General features: G+C 44.7%; 1 protein-coding gene and 1 long non-coding RNA gene across 3 annotated transcripts in view; both read left to right on the top strand.

The window, feature by feature from the left end:
- The window catches only part of CRB1 (crumbs cell polarity complex component 1), a 128,721-nt gene that overhangs the window by 107,162 nt on the left and 6,160 nt on the right, over positions 1 to 15,399 (top strand). The gene's annotated exons all lie outside the window — the stretch shown is intronic.
- LOC141574746 (uncharacterized) lies at positions 1,804 to 13,627 on the top strand. Its single transcript, XR_012501781.1, has 2 exons — positions 1,804 to 9,152; positions 12,764 to 13,627. It is a non-coding gene; the product is annotated as an uncharacterized LOC141574746 (long non-coding RNA).

Genomic DNA, 15,399 nt, shown 5'->3' with positions numbered 1-15,399 from the left:
TCATTTCTCTACTGTACTTTTTTGATTTATTCAACAAATACCCAGTGAATACCTACCGTGTGTCATGCCCTGGACAGGGCACTGAGAACACAGCCGGGGATCAGAGGCAGTGCTTGCCCACAAGTTGTGGGTCTCGTGGAGGATGCAGAGATGGCGAATTCCTAGGTCAGCGTTAGGACGGAGCCAGGTGCCAGCTGTCCAGGGCGGACAGGAGGGCATTTTGCCCAGTCTTAAAGGTAGAAGGTCAAAGAAAGCCCCAAAGCCTCAGCTGAGACGCAAAGGTGAACAGGTGTTAGGCTGTGGCAGGAGGGTTGGAGTGTCGGGGGTGTTTCAGCTCCCTTTTGTCCAAATTCTCACCCATGCTTGCTATTTGTTGAGTTTTTGATGATGGGGGTGTGAGGTGATTTCTCATTGTTTCTCGTCTAATTTCTCATTTTTGACTTTAATCTCCTGGATGATTAGTGATGCTGAGCATCTTTTCATGTGTTTTTTGACCATTTGTGTGTTTTCTCGGGAAAAATGTCTATTCAGATCCTCTGCCCATTTCTTAAGTGGATTGTTTGGGTTTTTTTCTAGTGAGCTGTATGAGTTCTTTATATATTTTGGATATTAGTCCCTTATCAGATATATGATTTGCAAATACATTCTCCTGTTCCGTAGGCTGCCTTTTCAATTTGTTGATGATTTCCTTTGGTGTTCAGAAGCTTTGAGTTTGAAATAGTCCCACTTGCTTACTTTTGCTTTTGCTGCCTTTGCTTGGTTTCAAATCCAAAAAATCAGTGCCAAGACCGATGTCGTGGAGCTTAACCCCTATGTTTTCTTCTAGAAGGTTTACAGTTTTACAGCTTCAGGTTATATATTCAAGTCTTTAATCCAATTTGAGTTGATTTAATCCAATTTGGTGTAAGATAGGGGTCCAGTTTCATTCTCTGGCATGGAGCTGTCCAGTTTTCCCACCACCATTTATTGAAAAGATATCTCAATCGTATATTTTTGCCTCCATTGTCATAAATTAATTGACCATATATGTGCAAGTTTTTTTCCTGAGCTTTCTATTCTGTTCATTTGATCTATGTGCCTATTTTTATGGCAATACTATACTGTTTGGATTACTATAGCTTTGTCAGATAGTTTGAAATCAAGAAGTGTCATGCCTCCAGCTTTGTTCTTCATTTTTAACATTGCTTTGGCTATTAAAGTGGCTCCATCCAAATTTTAATACTGCTTTTTCAACTTATGAGAAATCCTGAAGGGTTCATCTGTAGAAGCTACATTGTCATTACTAGAAGCAGAAACTCTCATTTTAAGTAGGTAACCTTAGACTGCATTAACATAAGCATTTGGTCCCAGAAGAAGGGATGTTGTTTTTCTTTCGACTTCTGTACTGACCGGGTACTTGAGAAGAGCAGTTTTTACTTCTGGGCACCACATTCAAAGGCAAACATGGATGACTTCCAGGACCAGAGAAAGGCATTTTAGAAACAGTTTAAGGATAGTGGATGTTTTCTCAAGAAAGAGAAGACCTAAGGAAAGTGTGAAACTGCCTTCAGATGTTGCCTAAGTGTTTTATTCTTTTTGATGCTCTCACACAAAGGATTGCTTTCATGATTTTCTTTTCCAATTATTCATTGTTAGTGTATACAAATTCAACTGATTTTTGTGTGTTGATTTTATATCCTCCAACTTTGCTGAATTTGTTTCTTAGTTTTACAAATTTGTGGGGGGGGGGCAGTTTTTACTGTTTTCTACATATGTCACCTACAAACAGACAAATTTTACTTCTTTCCAATTTTGATGAATTTTAAATCTTTTTCTTGCATAATTGCTCTGCCTAGGACTCCCATTACAATGCTGAATAGAAGTGGCAAGAATGGGAGTTCTTGTCTTTTACTAGATTTTAGAGGAAAATCTTTCAGTTTTTAACCACTGAGTATGATGTTACCTGTGGGCTTTTAATTTATGGTCTTTATTATGTTGAGGTAATTTTATTTTATTTCTAGTTTTTTGAGTGTTTTTTTTTTTCATTAAACAATATTGAGTTTTGTCAAATGCTTTTTCTGCATCAATTGAGATGATTGTGTGATTTTTTTTTTCTTTAGTTCTGTTAGCATGGTGTATTACATTGATTAAGTTCTGTATGTTAAACCATCCTTGCATTTGTGGGATAGATCTATCTTGGCCATGGTGTACAATCCCTTTAATGTGCTGTTGGTGTTGGCTCACTGGTGTTTTGTTGAGGGTTTTGCATCTGTGTGTATCAAGGATATTGGCTTGCAGTTTTCTTTTCTTGTGGTGTCTTTGTCTGACTTTGGTATTAGGGCAATGTTGAGCTTATGAAATGATTTTGGATGTATTCCCTCCTCTCCAATTTTTTAGAAAAGTTTTAGAAGAAATGGAGTTAATTCTTTTTTAAATGTTTGATAGAATTTACCAGTGAAGCCATCTGGTCCTGGACTTTTCTTTGTTGGGAGGTTAAAAGTTACCACATTTTCTACCATCAAAATACTTGCTGTGAAAAGGTAGAGAAGGAAAATGAATACATGACCCCATGGAAATTGAGAATAAGTGATAAGCACAGATACACTAGTACTGTTTTTAAGAGGGGCTCTCATGTTAATACCTCCAGTTTTTTTCCCTTTGTAATCTCTCTGAGAGGCATTATTATCTTTATTTAGAGATAAATAGAGATTTAAAGAGGTCACCTGGATTGCTCGAGGGCAAATGTCCAAGAAGCATTAGAGCTAGGGTTCCGCCAAGACTTCTATTTCCAAATCTCATGCTAAAGAACAGTTTGAGATCTACCAATTAGGAGAGGGATGTTGGAGTAATTAGCAGGAGTCCCTTTGTTATTGTGGTCCAAACTGGCAAAACAAAAACAAAATACATTAATCATCATCAAGAATGGTTTGAAAAAACAAACAGAAACTTCTTTCCAATTCAACCCTAAAACTTTGGTGCCTATAGCTGTCTGCAACCTCTCTAGAAGGCAGTAGCACGTGCGGAGATGCTACAGAGGAAGGTAACTATATAATATATGATAGGGGATTTGAGGAGTAAGGAATACTCTTTATGCTGGCTCAATGAAGAGTCTGAACTTACATGTAAATGAATAGATAGCCTGATTGAGGGAACCTGTTCCAGAAGTCCCAGAATTTCAGGAGGGGACCCATTCACTAAGACATAGTAAGTCTAGCAAGTGATAGGAAATTCTCCTTAAACAAGATTAATTAAATTAAGAGAGTAATGCAGAAATTAATTAAATTAAGAGTAAAGCAGAAAAGAACACTAAACTCAGCAGGGAGTTGGAGTCATTTGTGAATGACAGAGTCACATGTGGTTTCTGAGTGGGTTAGGGTTGTCCTTGATCCTTGAGGCTGAGGTCAAGGATGATATCATGGGTCAAGGATGTCACCCCAAGGATGACATCAAGGATGATGGAATGGCCCACATCCTCGGGCCCCTGTTGGGAACAGAGCACTGGCCAGTGGCACGAGCATCTCCCTCAGAATGGCAGTCTCTGTGCTCTCAGGAAACAGGCACCCAGAATGACATCCTCTTCAAATCACAATCTTAAAAAGCTCTGTCACTTATCATTGAGTTTCCACTAATTAGCATTCAGGAAGGAGTAAATATAGCACGAACATAGAAAAAGGTTCTTAAATGTTTTGATGTCTTTCAATCACTGAAAGCAGGTCTGATTCAGTTCACTAATCTGTTTTCCTTTCATCTTTTCACACATCATTAAGATTTCTGCTTCACCAAGTATAATTAATGCTCTTCATTTCCTAATGTGAGGTCACTGCCACCAGTTGCACAGAAATCATGTAACATGGAGTTTCACCTGCAGAACACATTTCTTCATGTGTCCAAAGTAAAACAGAAGCTGATCATAGAGAGTGGGGCTCCTGGATCACAGGTGTAAGTGAATTAATTGGCTGGTGTTAAGCCCCAGACAACTGTGAGAAGTAAACAGGTTGAAGTTTGGCACGGAGCTGACTAGCCAATCCAATCAAGCAGCTTTTCAGTTACCTGTCAAATTATTGTCATCATTTACAACAGTCTCCCTGAAGTGATCATTGCCTTGCTACAATACTGGTCTTTGTAGAAACTGATTTTCAAAATAATTTATGTATCCATTCATCCACCATTATGGAGGATCTGTTATAAGCAAGTCTGTCTGCGCCAAGCATAGTGAGAAACTGAAATAAACACACAGGTGTGTTTCTGCTCCCAGGAAGCTTAGATCAGGGGAACTGGGTGATTTCCATGTATAGCTCCACCCACACAGTTCTCCAATTTGGTAAATCGTGGAGATCCTTAAAATGGGTCTATAATGACGTATGTTGGCGAAGACGAGGCTGACGATGCTGTTTATTGTTCCAGTGGGCTACTCTGAGAGCGAAAGGAAGCGCTATCGATAATTATGCTGGGACAACAGCCCAGCATGGCGTCGCTCTAGGCAAGCTGAGATGTTTCCTAGTTATTGCCCGCCTGGAGAATGCACCTCCGTCTTCTTCAGAATGTAACTGAAGTCTATCACAGATCCATTTCAGGAATCAGGATTCCCTGTTACACAGCAATTAACTAAGCAAATGACTCAAAGTGAATGATGAAGGTGATTGCATCCTGTTAGGTACCATGTTCTTGAGTTATTCCCTTGTTTTTTACTCAAGGAGAACTCTGGGCATTGGCTCTATCTATTAAAATAGAGTTCGGATCAAACTGAAGGCTGCTGGTATGCACTTAAATACCATGTTGTTGTCTAGTTTAATGTAATGTGAATTTAGTTTCTCCTGATTTTCAAAAATGAAAGTGTCGGTTCTCATACGGGTTTTCTTCTTGACAGGCTTCTGTTGCCTTTAGGAAAGCTTGGTCACAAGTTGCTGTTCCCAGAGGGGAAGTTTTCATGGGGGTTATGGGAATTCGGTGAGGCCGTAAAGCACAAAGACGATTCTTAGGAGGACAGAAAACGGGAGAGCGTTCGAGAGAGAAGAAAGGTGACAAGCCAAGATGCGGGGACAAAGTTTGGACGAGGTGACTGGGACAGGCAGAGGCTGCCGGGACGTGATGGGTATAAAATCAGATGAATTCAGGGTTGGGCTCGAGTGTGGATTAAACTGTCCAAGCTTCTGCTGAAATCCAGCCGGAGAAGGAAGAGTCATTTCGTGATAATGCGACTTAGGTGTGTGCCATGTTTTCCTCTAAATTATTTCCAGTAGGTTGTGATCAGATGTCAGCTGTCACTTTGACACCCAAAACAATAGTGTCTTTCTTTAGTGACGGTTTTATTTGATTAAAGAAAACACTTCAATGATATTCCTTCTGATTGGAACCCAGACCAATACCAACTGTTCCTTGGCTCTTTCTTTCCTTCCTTCCTTCCTTTCTTTCTTTCTTTTCTTTCTCCCTTCCTTCCTTCCTTCCTTCCTTCCTTTCTTTCTTTTCTTTCTCCCTTCCTTCCTTCCTTCCTCTCTTTCTCTTTCCTTCTTTCTTTCTCTCTTTCTTTCTTTCTCTTTCTTTCTTTTCTTTCTCTCTCTCTCTCCCTTCCTTCCTTCCTTCCTTTCTTTCTTTTCTTTCTCCCTTCCTCCCTTCCTTCCTTCCTTCCTCTTTCTCTTTCCTTCTTTCTTTCTCTTTCTTTCTCTTTCTTTCTTTCTTTCTTTCTTTCTTTCTTTCTTTCTTTCTTTCTTTCTTTCTTTCTCTTTCTTTCTTTTCTTTCTCTCTCTCTCTCTCTCCCTCCCTTCCTTCCTTTCTTTCTTCCTTTCTTCCTTCCTTCCTTCCTTCCTTCCTTTCTTTCTTTTTTTCTTTCCAGAATGCTGTTCAGACAGGAAGTTGTGCTGAATGGACCTGGTGGAGTGGAGGGCTGGTTTTATTAAAGGCACACATTCTTTAACCCAGTTTTTGATTTCTGCTAATTAAAAGTTTTCTCTAGGCATAGTTTTGTTACTAAGTTTTGCTTTAAGCATCTCTCTTTTTTATTTTTTACCTCCATTTGAATCTTTCTAACATGCTTCTTCATTAACTGAGGATTTTCAGGCCTGTGATGCTCTCTCCCTTTTTTCTCAAAGGACCAAAGACAAGCTTTGGTCTGAGGAGGTTCAAGCATAATCAGATTAAGTCTCCCTTGAGCAGATTCCCTGCACCAGCACCTCTGGAAAAGATTCTTTGAGGTGACAGACTAATGTTGTCACTGTTCAACATCAATACGTGAAATTAAGAAACACATTTTACTCGCTTTTTAAAATGTCCCAATTGTGCGAATCATTATAAAATATACCTTATGCCCCGCAGGAGATGGTTTGAGCATTTCTGTGGTCAGTGCCATCTATTTTCAGAGCTAAGGAAGCCAGACGTTTCTGAAAGTGGACCATCAACTGCCCAAGGAGAGTCACCAGCTCAGGACACAGGAAGCCCCCTGGCCCAGGCAGCAGGTGACCGGGTTCTGGTGGTGTCTCTTCCCCCGAGAGCTGGGCCTTCTCTGACGTCGAGCTGTCCTGATGACCAAGGTGTCCGACACGCGGCGCCTCCCTTAACCTTCAGGAAGCACGTCGTTGCCATTTACAGATGCCAAAGCTGAGGCCCAGGCGTGTTAAGTGACTTACCCAGAGTCCTCGCTGATCTTTTTTTTCTCCAAAATACAGTCTTGGGTTTCTGTTTCCTAATTTGTAAAATGTAACACTTGGAGATTGTTTTAAGCAGACCACCCGACCCCTACACTTTAGAAATGTTAGCATTTCCTAACTGTCATATGGGTGTTTAAAGTAGGTGCCACTACGTATAGTTCACAAAAATGCAAGGTTTTCATGAGACAAACTATATCCAGGGAACTGTGGGACTTTGTGGAGAACATTTCCAGGGAGAACATGAAAACTAAATGGAAGGAGGTTGTACAGCCGCTCTGTGGCCCTGATGGAACCCAGGACCCGGTTATTTTTACCGGTAAGTCCTGTGAGTGCCAAAGAGAGTCACAGGCGGCAACATGTAAGTCGTCCGCATTTGCAGCTTCTCCAGGTTGAATGTCGAGTGTGTTTGAGCTGGTATCACTCCACTGCCACCTAATTACCAATATAAATGTTCTTGAATTACAGAAACCAATATAAGCCTCTGGATTGAATGTTTTATTTGCAGAGCCCTAAGTGATGACCTCAAGCTTCCCACTTACCTCGTGAGGTGAGCTGAAGGGGTACAGGTTCTGTGTAATTGCGGATAATTTGTCTTCTGCCTTGAACCAGAAATGGTGGCGTGTTGGGCAGCCTTCCCGCCACGGTTGGGGAGGACAGGCCGTTGCTCTCTCGGTGGGGGAGGTGGAGGCGAGGAAGCGCACCATTGTGAAGAGGCATCCTGGGATGTGAAGGTGAGAGTCGTGAAGGTGATATAAAAACAAGGGCGAAGCCATAGTCGGAGGGTAGAGCTCAGTGGGAGAGTGTGTGCTTAGCGTGCACGAGGTCCTGGGTTCAGTCCCCAGTACCTCCCCCGTACCTCCATTAAAAAAAGAAAGAAAGAAAAAAATAAACCTAGTTACCTCCCCCCTGAAAAAAACCTCAAAAATATAATTTAAAAAATTTAAAAACTAAAAAATATAAAACAAATAAAGGGCCAAGCAGCTGAGTGGCTACCTGTTCAAATGAAATATTCCGGGAGGAAAGAGGAGGCTGTGTCCCGCGTATGGACTCACGTAGAGCTGTTAGCTAAAGCGGATTATGTCCAGGACACCATCCTCGGTCCAGTTCCCTTTGAAGGATGTGTTCACTGATGTGCTCATTCCGGTGGTCGCAGACTGCCCTCCTTACGACAAGCTCCTGCTGAGCAATCTGAGTTCACAGCGAGGTCCAGGTGGGCCTGCATGCACAGAGCTCCGAGGCCCTCCTGTCCACCTGCCAGGTGAACCCGTTATCCCCTGGGCAGGTCAGGCGCGCGGGGCATTTACGTCAAGTCCGTTTTTGCAATTTGTTTCACAGCGCTATCCGATTTGTCAATTCCGTCCAAAGGAATTGGAGCACCTACAATATGTCAGGAACTCTGAAGGTGACAGAAGAGAAAAAAGAGGGTGTAGTCTGTGTGGACGCAGCTTTCTGAATACAGAAGGGCACAGGTCTCAGAATCATACATCAGGACAGAAACACAGCGCGTAATGAACTCCAGGCATCCATGGCCGAGAATTTGCCAATTAGAATTTTTGCTACAGAAATTAAAAGTACCTTCTCCTAAAAACAATAGGTAGGCTTTATAGCATCTTGTTCACACGTCATGCTGTCTTCCCTGACTTTGCAGGCGGTGGTGTAGGCTATCCTGTCTGCCTCAGACTTTTTATGAGTAGTAATGCGTCATTTCAATGGGACAGCTTCAGTGCCTTTTACAGACCACTTATCACCATCCTCATCATCTGGTGTTTATGGAATGCAGGAACTACAAGTCATACTTACATACTTTGTATCTTGTAAAATATGTGTGCATGTTTTCACGTAAACAATGTTGAGGCCATTTTTTTTTAACTTCTACAAGAAAATAGGAACTCCGATATAATAGTTTTGAACCTTAGTGTCTCAAAAGGAATATAAAAACAACTCTGTCCTTCTCCCAAGCTTGTGGAAACCTTACGTCCTTTGGTGATGGGTGAAGTGTGGAAGGCCACCTGAGTTTGCCCCCAAGTGTTCCCCAGTGTCCTAAAAACATTATGGACTTCGTTCAGTCAGAGGCAAAGGAGTCAATGTGTTTCGGGGAACCGGGTATAAATGCTCTGGTAGCCAAAGGGATTACCTCCTTTGGAGCTTGGAAATTAACAAAAGGATGTGCCATGTTTAATTATAAACTTCAAACTTTCCATCAAAGTCAAATTGTGCTGACGTTAGTCAAACCTAATCTAGGCATGGACTCAAGAACCTGCTGACGGAGTGAAAAACACACGGAAACTTGTTAACAAGAAGTGCAGTTATCTACATCTCAGCAAATCAGGCCGGGGTGTCACGCAATCTGCTGAGCTCAGGCAGCCCAGAGCCAGGGACGAGCTCTCTCTTCGCTTCGCCGTTGCTATTTACAGCTGGAAGCCGCACATGGCTGCAATCTAAGTGCTGCACGTAGGAAGGGGGTTGCTGGCTTGATACCTTGTTTTCTGACCCCGTGAAGCAGGAGACGGCTACCTTCTTAATCATCGCCCGGTAACATTGTGTTAAAACGGGGGGCGGGGGGGGAGTAGCACATGGCTGTTTTATACAGACAACAACCCTGGGAGGTTTTTTGCTTTATTTCTCGAGAGGCATGCTGGGGTGTAAAGCATAGGACTGGAAGTTGTGAAAGATGGGTCCTTTCCTTTGTTCTCCTGCTGAATTTTTCACCGTCTATGCAGGCACTGTTTCCAGAGACAGCTGGCTTCTCAGACACCCACTGCGTGCTGGGCACCTGCCTAGAAGTCACAAACAAAATCCTTCCACCCATCAGCCTGCTCTGTGGAAGCTGATTCTGACCTGACACGCATAGTTCTAAAAAAATTAAGCAAACACTGATATCAGGAATCCTGGCTGGTTACATCAGCGAGAGCTGAAATATAAAATAACCATTATTACTCATCTCTCAGTGTGTAAATATGTCAAATGAGGGTACCGTGGTTTAAATTCAGGGTAGGTTTGGGGTTACAGCTATTAGCGCTCTTCCTAGGGTGCATCTGTGCAGAACTGAACCAACGCCGACACTCCAGGTCCCAGACCTGCTGCTCACAGGTTGTTACTTGGGACAAAGTGCTTGAGATGCCTTTTCAGTAAGGGCCATAACCCCTGTGTCGTTATTGTGAAGATTAAGATGAGGAGGCATGTAAATGCCAGGAACTTATTAAATCTCCAGGTTTTAATGACTTTTGCTTCTTCCACTACGTACCACCTTTTAGTTGCAAAGTATTTTACAGGTAATTTCATTGTAGAAAATGGACCAGATGTCAAAAGGGTTAATTGCCTGGGTGGAATGCACAAACACTCAAAGACCCAGTTGTCACCTTTGTCGTAGAAATAGTAGATTTATTCCAGGTTCCCGAGACTAGGAGAAGAGCCCTAAAAATGGTAGCAAAGCAATTTTAGTAAAAGAGAATAATGCAACCATTGGGTAGAGGACCCACCTCCAAGAGCCTCTAGGAGTGAAAATGCCTCTTAACGTGGAGGTGCTGTCTCCTCGGGTCGCCACACAGAGAGGGCGCTTGGACTGAGGCGAGCTGCGCTGTGACTTCCTCTGCTCGGAGCTGTAGCCACTCCTGGTGTGAACCCCTAGCAGACGGCTTCCTCCTACACCCAGGGCTGCCAGCGGGACGTGAACGCTTCTCCTCCCAACCCTGAGAGCTCGGAGGCCGTGTGTTTAATCTGTGCCATGTGAGCAGGGAGACCCTGGAAAGGACAGGAGCGCAGAGCACATTTGGAGAATTGGCCGCCATCCTCGTGAACAGAACTGGGGAGGATTTTGCAAGCCAGGCGACTAACCCCGGTCTTCCTCCTGAGGCTCTCGGCACAGCCGCATCCCTGAGGATGCGTCACCTACATGGTGGTGGAATAGGAAAGTCCCAGACCCGAGGGAAATCTCTTTTAAAATGCGGGGAGGGTGGTGTTCTGGGGCTGTGGGAAAGAAGCAGCAACAAGACTGAAGGGGCTTAGTGTCTAGTTTGAATTCTCAGTTCTCAGTCTCCTTGGGGGTTTGGGAAACAGCACTTCCATATGTTTCAGGTGATTTAAGTTCGGAAGGGATGTAGTCTTTAGGCAATGACTCCAAAATTCAGGGGGAAGAAAAAGAATGTAAATAATGAAAATTTCAGTATGACACAGAATGCAGCAATCAGCAAAGACGAGCCAGAGGAAGCCTTACCTTTTGGACTATTAGGAGCCCGTTACAGAACTAAAATGTCACCAAACATGGTAGCTGGGCTATCTCATTCCTTTTTAAAAATGTCTCTGCCCTGGGCAGGAAGCAGAGAATCTGGTCCCCATCTTATCAGAACAGTCACTGATCTTCTCATCCTTGGAGCCCTTGTAGAGAAGGGACAGAATCTTTCGGCCAGGACCCCCTAAACTGTCATTTCAAAAGCTGAGGCAGACACTTTGACTATCCTACTCACCGTGCACGCACACTCAGAGATCCCAGAGTGAGGAACAGCCGTCGCGGCTGCGCTGGGATCTAGCTTTATGACAGACTGTTGACTTCTGGGCTGAACGTGCACATCGACGAAGGGCAAGTTGGCTCAGCAGTATTTTTAAGCTAGTAGCTATAGGCTGCTAGACCTTATTTTTTTCTCCCCGAGAAGGATTGCTGTGCAATCCTCAATTCCGGTGTAAACATATCCGTCTCCCCACCTGCATCTGGGGGCATTAGGGGGACTGTTAGCAACATCGAACAGAAGTTTTTTGTGTTTTGTCTTGTTTTGCTTTAATCCTGCCAACAGTAAAACCTATAGGGTTTTACCAAGTGGCTTATTTGGAATTTGGAAGCTTGTCTTCTGAAAAGAAATCTTTAGTTCCCAAACTAAATGCTATTTTATTTTATTAAAACATTGTTTTTAATTTAATTTTTTGGAGGGAGGTAATTCGTTTTATTTTACTTATTTATTTTACTGGAGGTGCTGGGGATGGAACTGAGGACCTCGTGCCTGCTAGGCATGTGCTCCGCCACTGAGCTGTGCCCTCCCCCAATAAATGCTATTTTAATAAATCTTTGCAATATGAAGGTTTCTATCTTCGCTGCTTGTAAGGTACCCTGCTGTTTTGTGGCAACAAGCTCATCAATTTTCGTCGTGTTCACTAAGGATCTGGCCAACCTCAGTGTGGCGGGCTCATCCTTTTCTGTTCGGATGAGCCAAGGATCAAACGATTTTTTTTTTTTTAACTGAAGTATAGTCGAGTTACAGCGCTGTGTTGGTTTCTGGTGCACAGCACAGTGATTCAGCTGTACAGACATATATTCCTTTTCACATTCTCTTTCATTATGGGCTGTTACAAGGTGTTGAATAGAGTTCCTTGTGCTGTCCGGTAGGTCCTTGTTTATTCAGATGATCTTGAGGAGAGAAGGCCGTGTGGCGGGGATTCCCACGAAAACACTCTGTGCCTCTCTCATCTTCCACGAGGTGGACTTTAAACCGGAATTCTGATAATTTGATGTAAATTGACAGCGACCACAGAAGTAGCTACTTCTGAGATTATTTAAGAGGAAGGACAGGGTAGAGACATTTATCAATGAAACGCTGGAAGCAAAGGTTTTTATTTCGACGTTTGCTTTTTAAAATAAGAGAGTAAATGGCACAATAGATTGTGTAAACACTTCTGTGACTTCGGGGACAAGCTGTCAGAGGTAGAGTGATACATCGCCCGTGGGAGACTTGACGCCGCACTTCCTCCCCCACGTGAGGGGACGCTCACTGGGGTGCGGTCCGTAAAAGGCAGCCTCCAGCATTGGGCCCGGGGTGCAGCTGGCATCGCGGGGCAGAGCCTGGGACTCGCGCTCTCTGCTGCGGGGGCCCGGGAGGGCTGGCCCTGCTGCCGCCCGGCGAGGCCGGACACGGAAGCCCGCTCTGACTGACAACAGTCTGCAGGTTCTGCGGGGACGTCAGAAGGGACGGCGCACTTGGCCTTGGAGCTCTGCTCATTTTCTGCAGGTCTAGGGAGTAAGGGTAACGAGTTATCCAAAAGCTGGATTTACTGCAGTCTCTCAACTGCTGAAAATTAAACTCCATGTGCTGCAATTCAGGGGTTACTCGGGTATCTCATTATAGAGGCAATTTTCTTTCTTTTTTTTTTTTTTCCAGAGGCGGAATCTTTGCTGAATTACTGAGGGACATACTTGAATGTAGACTTGGACCAAATAGTTTTCTGATAAGTCGGCCATAAATCCTCAGTAAAATAACTTGGTGTTCTCAGTATATCTGTTGGCTTTTTGATCATTTTTATGGCTTTCCTTTTGCTGGTCAAATTATCCTCATATGCCCCTACAGCCCCTCCCTGACATGGATTAAGTCGACACAAACCAATAGACTTTCATTACTCTGGCAACTGGTTCTGATTTGGGGGCAATAAATACGATGACACAGACGAGATTGCCTTTGCCAGAGGACGTGCCATAAGCCACGAGGATGTTGGGGATTCGGTATTCCTTTTCCTGCCTAATGTGAGAATGAATGCATGGTAGCTTTTCACCAACTGAAGAAAGGTGGTAAGAAGGCAAAAATCCGAGCGAGAAAAGAGCCAAGATGCAGTGTTTAGGTCGAGAAGGATGATGCCAAGAGATCGTGAGAAAGTCCGTGAACGCCCACTGCGTGTCTGGCGCTGTGCTGGGCTCTGGCAGGAGGGCGAGGGCCAAATATATGAGGAAACTGGCATGTGATGCAATCCGTGAACGTCTTAGTGTCTCGCAGGGGAGATAAAGCCATCAGTGGAAGTAAGATTTACTGGGCAATAAAAGTACAGAAGAGAGAGATCAGCAAGCTCTGTCGCAGCAGAGGAACAAACGCAGTGAAAGAAGCAAGAGCTGCAAACTGGGGATTCAGAGGAAGTATGTTCACTGTAACCATCATTTTTTAAAATATTACTTTTCCAACTTTTGGTGGGGGAAAATGAAAGTGAAAGAAAATCAGAAAATAAATAGTCCAGTGACCACGTGTTTACCAACTTCATCCAGCTTCACCGATTTTTTAAAACATTTTTCTACCTTTGCACACCTCTGCATACATACTTTTTTCGCTCTGTCTTTAGAAAGTGGGTTGCAGACATTTTAACACTTTACCACTAAGTATTTCAGCCAGTGTCTCCTAGGACTGGACTTCCTCCTGCAGCCACAGTACCGGGATGACATTCAGGAAACTGACCATCTCACAGTTCATCCACGTTCAGATTCCTCTGTCCCAGTATTGTCCTTTAGATTTTTTTTTTTTTTTTGATCCAGGATACAATCCACTGCGTGTAGTTGTTAGTTGTCATGTTGATACCATTCTAGTATCAAGTCACTTTAGAATCATTTAACCTCAGAGGTTCCCCTCCTTTTTGACTTGTTTGCTGAATATTCTCTTGTTTTTAACATTATGTATAAAAGCCATTGACGTACTTATCAATCACCTTCTAATGTCTTTAGACTATGGCAAAGATGAGCAGTAAGGAAATTCCAGTCCTTCTGTGGCCTGCAAAGCCCAGGGGAGCCGGACTCCTGGCGCACGAAGCTGAGACGCTTCTAATCGGGGCTGGATGTCTAATAAGGGGTGTGGGTCACGTGTGCAGAGGACACACACGGAACCACTCGTGCGAGGCTGGGCTCCACTTCCCCAAGGGAGAGGAGCTGAACTTCCCAGAATGGGATCCTGGCGGGTCACCTGCCCAGGTTTCCTGGCAGGTTAGCGGCTGCGTCCCCTCCAGCTGTGACTCTGTGAAGCACGTGCCCCTGTGAACCTCCCAGGCCAGCAGGAAACACCCGGTCATGCTTCCCGGTCCCCCTACCGCTGGGTCACGTTCCGTCCTTCCGCCTCCGACATCTTTCCTTCCCTCATTCCCCCAGCAGCTTCCCGTGAGAAGATCGCAGGATGTCGTGAAGTCCACATCTCTCCTGTTTTTCTCTCCTTCGCGCTCGCCTCTAACAGAACAGCCCTCTCCTGAGCCACGGTCATTGTGTCGCCGCGCAGCCCTGGGCACCACCATGCCACCGCGAACTCTAAAGATAACTGATGGCTCTGCCTTGGGATTCCCGACCTCCAGGACCTAGTCCACTGGAGGCATCCAGCAAAAACGTCTTGAGTGGGTCACTGACTGTCACCACTAGTGAACTTCTGGGCTGCCCAGAAGTCTTCCTACGACTGAAAAGAGCTGAGTGAGTGCGTTGAACAGAGGGATGAGCATTACAAGAGGATGGGGCAGTAACACCTGATCGGCCACTTCGTGCCAAGCCCTGCACTTTGTCATGCTGGAAAGTTGCAGGGGACACAGATCCGCACTCCGTACAGTCCTGAGGGGAGGGGCAGAGCGTGTCCTCACGCCTTTACGAGCCACAGCAGAGGTGCAAGCGCACGGGACAGGCCGCGCCTGGCAGGCCGGGTTCCAGCTGCTCTCAAACGCGTGCTGAGCCCGGGGCATCGCTGTGCAGGATGCTGGCAGTGGAGTCCCGTGGGCTTTCCCAGGTGGCTGTGCAGAGAGCGGCTCAGCCTGGGCGTGCTCTGAAAGGGGAACAGACTGCAGAAATGGCGTGATGCAGCCTGGAGAGGCGGCGTTGGCAGGAGGGCAGGGCTCCTATTCCAGAAGGGCCGGTGGAGAGAGTCCCTTTGCTGGAGTGCAGGTCTGTGCTAGGTCCCAGCTCGTGATGACCTTGACAAGCAAAGAGGGGCGATTCATAAAGAGTTTGGGCTTAAAACTTAGCATTTTAGGTCTGATATGATTCGGATGGTTACAGTTAGTGTCCATGGGC

This window comes from Camelus bactrianus, chromosome 23 (genome assembly GCF_048773025.1).
Source record: "Camelus bactrianus isolate YW-2024 breed Bactrian camel chromosome 23, ASM4877302v1, whole genome shotgun sequence".
NCBI classification, from domain to species: Eukaryota; Metazoa; Chordata; class Mammalia; order Artiodactyla; family Camelidae; genus Camelus; species Camelus bactrianus.
This window is presented reverse-complemented; position numbering and strand designations above follow the sequence as displayed.